Source organism: Cryptomeria japonica, unplaced genomic scaffold (assembly GCF_030272615.1).
Source record: "Cryptomeria japonica unplaced genomic scaffold, Sugi_1.0 HiC_scaffold_43, whole genome shotgun sequence".
NCBI lineage: Eukaryota > Viridiplantae > Streptophyta > Pinopsida > Cupressales > Cupressaceae > Cryptomeria > Cryptomeria japonica.
Window position 1 is genome coordinate 467,501 of NW_026728865.1, and position 5,711 is coordinate 473,211.

At 62.4% G+C, this 5,711-nt stretch overlaps 1 non-coding gene across 1 annotated transcript; it reads right to left on the minus strand.

Annotated features, from left to right (window-relative positions):
• Positions 1 to 2,752: 2,752 nt before the first annotated feature.
• LOC131862502 (5S ribosomal RNA) lies at positions 2,753 to 2,871 on the minus strand. Its single transcript, XR_009361515.1, has one exon. It is a non-coding gene; the product is annotated as a 5S ribosomal RNA (ribosomal RNA).
• Positions 2,872 to 5,711: the final 2,840 nt, after the last annotated feature.

Here is a 5,711-nt window from a genome sequence, read left to right on the forward strand (position 1 = left end):
CTCCTTTTTTTTTTGCCTTTTCTGGAAATTAGTGAAGGCAGCGCATCAAAGGTGCGCACCTCGCTGCCCACCTTGGTGTGCTCTGAGGTGCGCACCCGGGAGCGCTACGAAGTGTGCTCCAAGGTGCGGCGTGCACGTTGTCGGAGCCCGGTTTGCCCCGGGTGCGCACCTCGCCTGCACCTTGGCCGGGGTGGGCACCTTGGCTGGGTTTGCCCAGGGTGCGCTCCGAAGCGGGGTTACTGGAGCGCCCCCTCTTTTTTTGTCAGAGCGTTTGGTGGGGTTTCTCGCATTGGCTCTTCCCAGGCCCGGTTGTTGGGTGCGCTCCCACCCTGGCGCGCGCGAAGTTGGAAGTTGGGTTAATTGCCCGGGCGCGCACCTTCGCCAGGGTGGGCACCTTGGTGCGCACACCTTGGCTGGGCTGCGCACCAGGGCGGGCTCAAGATGGCACCAGCATTCCCTTTTTCTCACTATCTTTCAAAACGGAAATTTTAAAATCTCGTTTTTTTTTTGCCTTTTATGGAAATTAGTGAAGGCATCGCATCAAAGGTGCGCACCTCGCTGCCCACCTTGGTGTGCTCCGAGGTGCCCACCACGGTGCGCAACGCCGGTGCGAACCCGGGAGCGCCCCGATGTGTGCTCCAAGGTGCGGCGTGCACGAAGTCGGACCCCGGTTTGCCCCGGGTGCGCACCTCGCGTGCACCTTGGTGCGCACACCTTGGCTGGGTTGCGCGGCCTGGTGGGCACCATGGTGCGCACCAAGGAGCGCTCCGAAGTGTGCTCCAAGGTGCGGCGTGCACGAAGTCGGAGCCCGGTTTGCCCCGGGTACGCACCTCGCGTGCACCTTCGCCGGGGTGGGCACCTCGGCTGGGTTGCGCGCCCTGGTGCGCACCAAGGAGCGCTCCGAAGTGTGCTCCAAGGTGCGGCGTGCACGAAGTCGGAGCCCGGTTTGCCCCGGGTGCGCACCTTCGCCGCGGTGCGCACCATGGCGTGCACGAAGTCGGAGCCCGGTTTGCCCCGGGTGCGCACCTCGCGTGCACCTTCGGCGGGGTTGCGCGCCCTGGTGGGCACCATGGTGCGCACCAAGGAGCGCTCCGAAGTGTGCTCCAAGGTGCGGCGTGCACGAAGTCGGAGCCCGGTTTGCCCCGGGTGCGCACCTCGCGTGCACCTTCGGCGGGGTTGCGCGCCCTGGTGGGCACCATGGTGCGCACCAAGGAGCGCTCCGAAGTGTGCTCCAAGGTGCGGCGTGCACGAAGTCGGAGCCCGGTTTGCCCCGGGTGCGCACCTCGCGTGCACCTTCGCCGCGGTGGGCACCATGGCGTGCACGAAGTCGGAGCCCGGTTTGCCCCGGGTGCGCACCTCGCGTGCACCTTCGCCGGGGTGGGCACCTCGGCTGGGTTGCGCGCCCTGGTGCGCACCAAGGAGCGCTCCGAAGTGTGCTCCAAGGTGCGGCGTGCACGAAGTCGGAGCCCGGTTTGCCCCGGGTGCGCACCTCGCGTGCACCTTCGCCAGGGTGGGCACCTCGGTGCGCACACCTTCTCAATGTTTTCTTGCCTTTTCTGGAAATTGGTGAAGGCAGCGCATCAAAGGTGCGCACCTCGGTGTGCTCCGAGGTGCGAACCCGAGAGCGCTCCGAGGTGCCCACGAAGTCGAAAGTCGGGTTAATTGCATTGTTTTCCCCGGGTGCGCTCCGAGGTGCGCAACATCGGCGCGCACCAAGGAGGGCTCCGAAGTGTGCTCCAAGGTGTGCACGATGGCGTGCACCTCTGGTGCGCACGATTCGGAGCTCGGTTTGACCGGGGTGCGCACACCTTGGCTGGGTTGCGCACCTTTTGTGCGCTCCAAGGTGCGCACGAAGTCGGAGCTCGGTTTGCCCCGGGTGCGCACCTTCGCCAGGGTGCGCACCTTGATGCGCACGCCTTGGCTGGGCTGCGCACCTTGGTGGGCGCCATGGTGCGCACCTTTCGTGCGCTCCAAGGTGCGCACGAAGTCGGAGCTCGGTTTGCCCCGGGTGCGCACCTTGGTGGGCGCCATGGTGCACTCCGAGGTGCCCAAGATTGGTGCGCACCAAGGAGCGCTCCGAAGTGCGCTCCAAGGTGCGCGCGAAGTCGAAAGTTGGGTTAATTGTCCGGTTTGCCTCGGGTGCGCACCTTGCGTGCACCTTCGCCAGGGTGGGCGCCTTGGTGCGCACACCTTGGCTGGGCTGCGCACACCTTGGCACCCGCGTTTCCTTCATTTTAAATTTTTTTTTTTTACAATCTCTCAAGTGGGAAATTCTATAATCTCAACTTTTTTTGCCTTTTCAGGAAACTTTTGAATGGAGCGCATCATTGGTGCGCTCCGAAGTGTGCTCCAAAGCTCTCTCCAGCTGCGTGCACCTGCCCCGGCCGCGCACCCGGCCCCGCCCAGCTTCGCTCACCTGTCCCGGGCGTCTGGTGCGGAACCTTAGAGTAAGAAACATCACCGTGCACCTTGGCCAACGTGCGCGACTCGACCGAGCGCGCACTGGCCGAGGTGCACACCGATTTCACCTGGGTGCGCGCGCAGCACCTCGGGCGCACCGGGGTGCGCGCACAACGCCCGGGTTGCACCGTGGCCTGTGTGCTCGGGGTGCCTCGGGTGCGCGCTCGGTGTCGCCCCCCGCGCGCGCGGTAGTGCGGGCAGCGCACCCCGGCCCGGCCCGGCCCCGACGAGAACGCAAACGGGCAAAAGGTTTATTCAAATAGCATTGCGACGCCCGGCGAAAAACTAAAAAAGGGTGCAACACCGGGACTTCCCGGGAGGTCACCCATCCCAGTACTACTCCGGCCCAAGCGCGCTTAACTGCGGAGTTCTGATGGGATCCGGTGCACTAATGCTGGTATGATCGCACCCGTTATGAGCTTGTCGCAGTGTGTACTTAGCAAACCGCGACCCACGTGCGAATCCACCCCGGCCACCCACCCCCGTCGAGGTGCACACCCTCCCTCGCGAAGTGCGCCCCGTTCGCCAAGTGTGAGCCCTGCCCGGGTGCGCGCACCTTGCTAGGGCGTCGGGTGTGCACCCGGCCCGGCCTACGTGCGTGCACCTGGAGGGGGCGTCGTGTGCGTGCAGTGTCCCGTCTGCAACGCGGTGCCCACACACCACCTCGGGCGCAACGACCTGCGCTCACATGTGGGCCGAGTGCACCTTGGTGCATGTTCGGGGCGCCTCGGGTGCACGCTCGATCTTGCCCCGGTGCACCAAGGCGCTCGGTTTGCCCCGGGTGCGCACTTGGTGCAAGGTGGGCACCCAAAATAGGGATCAAGCACCAAAACACAAGTTTCGGGATGCAAAATGGGACCCAAGGACCACAAATGCGTTCCAAGACCCATGATGGGTCCACGAGAACAAAAATGTGTTCCGAGACTTAATAAACAAATATTGGGTTTTAGGAGAAGAAACATGCTCTGATGCCCAAAACGAGAATCGACCCCGAAAAGGCCACAGGCCAAAAGTGGGATGCGAGACAAAAAAAAATGGGACCCGAGGACCAAAATTGGGTTCCCAGGTCGAAGACAGGGCAACCGGACAAGAAACGACCTCTAAGGCTCGAAATGAGTCCCGACGACTAAAACTTGACAAGAAGCACCCATCAGGCACCCAACTCGACACCCATGGGATGCCGACCCACCCGGGCTTCCACCTAGCACACCTTGGCACCCACCCACCCTCGCACCCAACCTCGCACCCAACTTAGCACCTTTGAACCCACATTGGCACTCACCCTGACCCTGGCACCTTGGAACCCACATTGGCACTCACCTTGACCCTGGCACCCACCTTTGCACTCACCTTGGGACCCACCCTGGCTCCCACCTCGGCACCCACCCAGACACCCACCTTGGTTCCTTGGCACCCACCTTGGATCCTTGGCACCCACCCCGACACCCACCTTGGCACGCAACTTGGCTACTTGCCACCCACCTTGGCTCCTTGACGCCCACCCCGACAACCACCCCGTGACCTACCCTGGCTAGGGTTGGTGCACACCCACCCTGGTGCCCACCTTGGCACCCACCCTATGACCCACCTTGGCACGCACCTTAGTACCCACCCCGTTACCCACCCTAGGACCCACCCCGTGACCCACCTTGGCCAGGGTGGGTGCACCCACCCTGGTGCCCACCTTGGCACCCACCCATCCTAGCACCCAGCCTGTGACCGGGCTTGGAACCCAACCTTGCACCCGCACCCGTCTTGGCCAGTGTGGGTGCGCACCCATCCTGGCACCCACGTTGTGACACACCCTTTAACCCACGCACCCTAGCACCCACGTTGGCACCCACCTTGGAACCCAACCTAGCAACTTGGCACCCACCCCGTGACCCACCTTGGCATCCACCATAGCAGTCGCCGACTTGGCACCCACCTCGGCACCCACCTTGACACTTGTGGACCCACCTTGCCACTCACCCTAGCATCGACCCATCCTAGCACCCACCCTGGCACCTTTGCACCCTAGCACTCACCCATCCTAGCACCTAACCTGTGACCCACCTTGACACTCACCCTCGCACCCACCTTGGAACCCAACCTAGCACCCACCCACCCTGACACCAACCCTAGCACCTACCCACCCTTGCACCCACCCTGTGACCCATCTTGGCACCCACCCATCCTACCACTCAACCTATCACCCACCTTCTCACCCACCTTGGCATCCACCTTAGCACCCACCCACACTGGCACCTTGGCACCCACCTCGGGCAAGGTGGGTGCACACCCACCCTGGCACCCAATTTAGAACCCACCGAGCATGTTACCCACCTTGGCACCCACATTGCAGCCCACCCTAGTACCCACCCTATGACCCACATTGGCATCCACACCCTAGCACCCAGGCACCTCGACACCCGCCTTGACACCCACCCTAGCACTGAACCTGTGACCCACCTTGGAACTCACCCTAGAACCCACCCACCCTGTGAACCACCTTGGCATCCACCTTAGCACCCACCCACCTTGGCACCCACTCTAGCACTCACCCATCCTAACACCCAACTTGTTACCCACCTTGGCACCCGCCCTCGCGTCCACCTTGAAACCCACCCTAGCACCCACCCACGCAGGAGCCCACCTTGGCACCCAACCTAACACCCACGCATCCTGGCACCCAACTTGTGACCCACCTTGGAACCCACCCTAGTACCCACCTTTGAACCCACTATATCACCAACCCACCTTGGCACCCACCCTATGACCCTCTTTGGAATCCACCCTAGCACGCACCCACCCTGGCACCCACCATGGAGCGCACCCTAGCACCCACCCACCTCGGCACGCACCTCAACACCCACCTTGGTGTGCGCACTGCGCCAACCTCTCAAAGACCCTATGTGGTGCGCTCCAAAGTGTACACCTTTGGTGCGCTCCAAGGTGCGCACCTTTGGTGCACACCGAGGTGCACACCAAAGTGTGCACCGAGGTGAGCACCAAAGTGCACTCCAGGGTGCACACCAAGGCGTGCACCTTTGGTGCGGTCAATGCAAACGAATTCGGAAGTTGGGGTCGATGTCCTAATCGCTGCTGCAGACTACACGTATGAGAATCGGACAAATAGCTTTATATAGGGGAGGTGTTGCGTTTGATGGGTCGACTCCCCTGGTTGTGTGCACTGCACCAACTTCAAAGACCCTGTCTTGTTTAAGAAGTCAAAAGTTGGGGTGGATGTCCTAATCATTGCTGCAGTCTAC